The following is a 4,440-nucleotide window of genomic DNA, read 5'->3' as shown; positions in this document are numbered from 1 at the left end:
GATGGCATGGGGTCTCTCTCCGTACGATGGCATGGGGTCTCCGTCTCTCCGTATGATGGCATGGGGTCTCTCTCCGTACAATGGCATGGGGTCTCCGTCTCTCTGTAGGATGGCATGGGGTCTCTCTCCGTACGATGGCATGCACATCCAGAGACTCTCAAATACCTGTAACTCTAGCTCCAAGGGATCCAACGCCCTTTTCTGGCCTCAGTATGCACTTGCACACATGTGTTTGTATATACTCATGCACACAGATAAATAAAACAAAAATCTTTAAACAATATTATTAAAGTATTTAACTGTAACTATTATTAAGCACAATATATTTTATACATTTTATAAATATTCCATAAAATAGTCCAAGTATACAAAACCTACCTCACCACCTTCAATGCAGTTACTATCTTCACATCAGCAAGGATAATATCATATTTACTACAGATTGCTAAAGGAATAGGAAGCTGTTCACAAGAGTGATACATGTCTACTTCATAGAGGTCACTGTTGAAGAGAGATGTTTAGTCTTTCGCTAGCCACATGGTAAGCTTGTGGCGCAAGCCGATTTAATTTAGTGATTATTTCTCTAAGTAAGAAAATATACCCAATACAATACAGTTTTAAATAATAATCTTTGAAAGATAGTAAGAACTTCAGCTGTGTGAGATAAATAAATTTGAAATACACATAATACTATTCTGTAAAAATCCAAGAAAGCCTTCACCCCTATACAGCCATCATAGGGAAAGAGCTAGTGTGCTGACTTTCCTGTGCATGTTAGCATAGGTATGGGATGTCACAAGTCCCTCAGTGCACCTGTCACAATGGCACAACTCAAGGTTAGATCCAGGTACATTTGTTCTCAGTTGGTCAGAAAGAAGATTTCTGATGCCTGGCTTCTAGCCAGTATGCATCCTGACAGACTGGGAGCTGTACCTGACTGGCTGAGGCTGCCATACACCACACACACACACACACACACACACACACACACACACACACACCACACACACACACACACACCACACACACACACACACACACACACACACACACACAAACACACACACACAGAGTCTAGATTGCTTAATGTTGAGATGGACTTTAAAAGAAGTTATGAACTTGTTACTCTAAAGGAAATTGGAAATAGGATTTATACGGATCTGGGGTAGTCAGGGCTCTGCAAGTAGAGTGACAGGAGGAAGTTATCAGCTTCCTATATCATTTTTAAATAATTATTTTCAGAAGAAAAAATAATTTGAAGGGGGCCTGTTAAATAAATGAATTACTACTTATTTTTATAGGATATTGGATATTGGAACTTTGATATATGTCCTTTGACATTTATTTTTTAAAAGTCTCCACACCTTAAGTCACAGAGTAGGGGGTCATATAAAAGAATTCCAACTCTGAAGAGAGCATCATGGCAGCCATTTGCCTCATGAATGACAATAAGAGAAAGCTGCAATCCAGGAAGGGGCCAGGCTAGATCCAGTCAGGGAGCATGCCTTCCTGTCTTATCACTTCCATTGTAGCAAGACCCACTTCCACCAATTAGGTTCCATCTCCTGCTCTTTATCACCCACTGGTGATATTCACCAACAGATCAGTCATCTGATGAGATCAAAGACTTCAGAATGCAATAACTTAGCAATATTTCATCACCTTGCACCTGATTTATATTCAAGCCATAGCAGAGGTGAAGGCTGAAAACCTTGGGTATAGGATACAGCCTGGGTTTAGATATCACCTCCAAACACTGTATGGCTGCAGGTAAATTGTTAAGCCCTATGCTTTAGTTTCATCACCTGTAAAATGAGGAAACATACCTCACTTACTTTATAGATTTGGGGTGGAGATTGGCCATTTATGCAGCAGACGAAGTGTATCAAATAATGCATGTCCAACTCAATATCTTCGTATGTGTTCACTTCTAAACAACCTGTTCCTAACCACTCCTCTGTCCACATTCTTTCTTTTTTTTCCTTTCTTTTCTTTTTTGTAGATATGGTCTCCCCAACCCATTCTTCTCCCATCCTCATCCCTCTTCCATCTAGTTTCCTCCTTCCATCTGATGTCTATTTTGTTTCCTCTTCTGAGAAAGATTCAAGCACCCTCCCTTGGGCCCTCCTTGTTATTTAGATTCTTTGTATCTGTTGATTATAGCATGGTTACTCTGTACCTTATGGCTAATATCCACTTATCACTGAGTATATGTCCTTTGGGACTGGGTTCCTCACTCAGGATGATATTCTCTAGTTCTGTCCTTTTGCCTGCAAAATTCATGATGTCCTTGTTTATAGTGGCTGTGTAGTATTCCATTGTGTAGATACATCACATTTTCTGCATCCATTCTTCAGTTGAGAGACATTTAAGTTGTTTCTAGTTTCTGACTATTAAAAATAAAGCTGCTATAAATATAGTTGAGCAAATATTTTTGTGGGATGTTGGAATATCTTTGGAGTGTATGCCCAGGAGTTGTGTAGCTCGGTCTTGAAGTAGAAATATTCCCAGCTTTCTGAAAAAATGCCAGTTGATTTCTAGAGTGGTTGTGCAAGTTTACACTCTCACCAGCAGTGGAAAAGTGTAACCCTTGCTCCATAACCTTGTTAGTATGTACTGTCCTTTGAATTTTTGATTCTAGCCATTCTGATGGGTGTAAGGTGGAATCACAGAGTTGTTTTGCTTTGCATGTCTCGATGGATAAGGACTTTGAACACTTCTTTTTTGGTGGAGGATCAAATAATTTACTGTTATGAATTGAACAAAACTGCTTTTTTTCCTGAAAATTGGTACCACGTAATATTTTTCTTTAATAAAATTATGATACAAATTATATATTTTGTGGATATAGTGTAAAAATTCAACTGAATATATAATGATCAAATAAGAAAAATTAGTATTTTCATATCATTCAATGGTGTCTGCAGACATGATGGATCCCTAGGTAGAGCAGTCCTTGGATGGCAATTCCTTCAGTCTCTGCTCCATCTTTTGTCTCTGTTTGTCCTGTGGACAAGGACATTTCTGGGTTAAAAGCTTTGCGATGGGTGGGTAGTCCCATCCCTTGACCAGGGTCCATGCCTATCTACTGAAGCTGGTGTCTACAGGTTCTATCTCCCCTCTGCTAAAGTTACCCCTGTTGAATCCTGGAAGCCTCAGTTTTTCCTGGTATCTAGGACCCTCTAGCAGCTACCCCGAGTTCCTCATCCCCCACTGCTACATATTTTTATTCGATTTCCTGACCCTCTCTGTACTTTTCTCTGGTCCCCTCCAGTACCTGATGTTACCCCACTTATTTCTTTATGTGCTTCTTGGCCACTCATGATTCCTCTGTTGAGGATTCTCTGTTTACCTATGTACCCCACTTTTAATTGGTTTATTTGGATTATTAGTGTCTACCTTTTTAAATTCTTTATATATTTTGGATTTTAGCTCTCTGTCCTATGTAGAGTTAGTGAAGATCTTTTCCCAACCTGTAGCTTGATGTTTTCTCCTGATGATGATGTCCTTTGACTTACAGAAACATTTCAGTTTCATGAGGTTCTGTTCATTTGTTCTTGACCTTAGTGCCTGAGTAATTGTCCTCCGTGTGGTTCTTATCATGAGGATCTGCCTGACTGGCTTCCTCCACTAATGTCTATGCATACCCATTTCCCATGTGCCAAGCCAGTCATCGAAAAGTGTGTTATTTTTGTGGTATAATGCCATCCTACCCTAACCCTACACCCTATAACCCAATGTTTACAGGCATAAACTTGACATCAACATTTAGGTCATTATAGAATTCTTAATCCATTAAAAGTAAGCTATCTTAGATGGTGTGAAACAGACAATGCTATGGGCACACACACACACACACACACACACACACACTATTTCTTTGTTGTTGTTTTGTTTTTTGGGGGGCACTGAGGATGACTACATATCTCCATCTTTCTTGATTTTAGGTATGATATAGGTGCAGATCCTGCTGTGTTAACAGAAGAAATGTATTTTACCTCAAGCCTGGCTATGAATCTCCCTGGGTTACTGTCCAAACTATCTTTTCTCTTATCATGCGTTCTAGGTTGGAAGCATTAGCACATAGAAGGAAACTACTCCCAAGTCATCTTTTGGTAGAAAGGTACCATTGCCAATTACATGGGACTGTGAGAGAGGCAAGAAATAACTTTATTTTATCTACTCCAAGAGATTTGGGGCAAATATGTTATTGTATTGCCCTAATTTAGATAGTATAAAGGAGGATTAATTTGACAAGTTAAGTAAGGTTATATTGGTTCATATGTAGTACACTTCAGTGTAATTATTTCACAAACAACAATTACCAAACAAATTTGTCATTTTTAGTGTATTGTGGAGAAAGGATATGGATCATAGAATCATCTAGAATCAGATTAGGATTCTGTCCCCAGACTTTATAAACATTTTCAAAATGTTCTA

The sequence above is a fragment of the Mus pahari genome, chromosome 20, assembly GCF_900095145.1.
Source record: "Mus pahari chromosome 20, PAHARI_EIJ_v1.1, whole genome shotgun sequence".
Taxonomy (NCBI): domain Eukaryota; kingdom Metazoa; phylum Chordata; class Mammalia; order Rodentia; family Muridae; genus Mus; species Mus pahari.
This window is presented reverse-complemented; position numbering follows the sequence as displayed.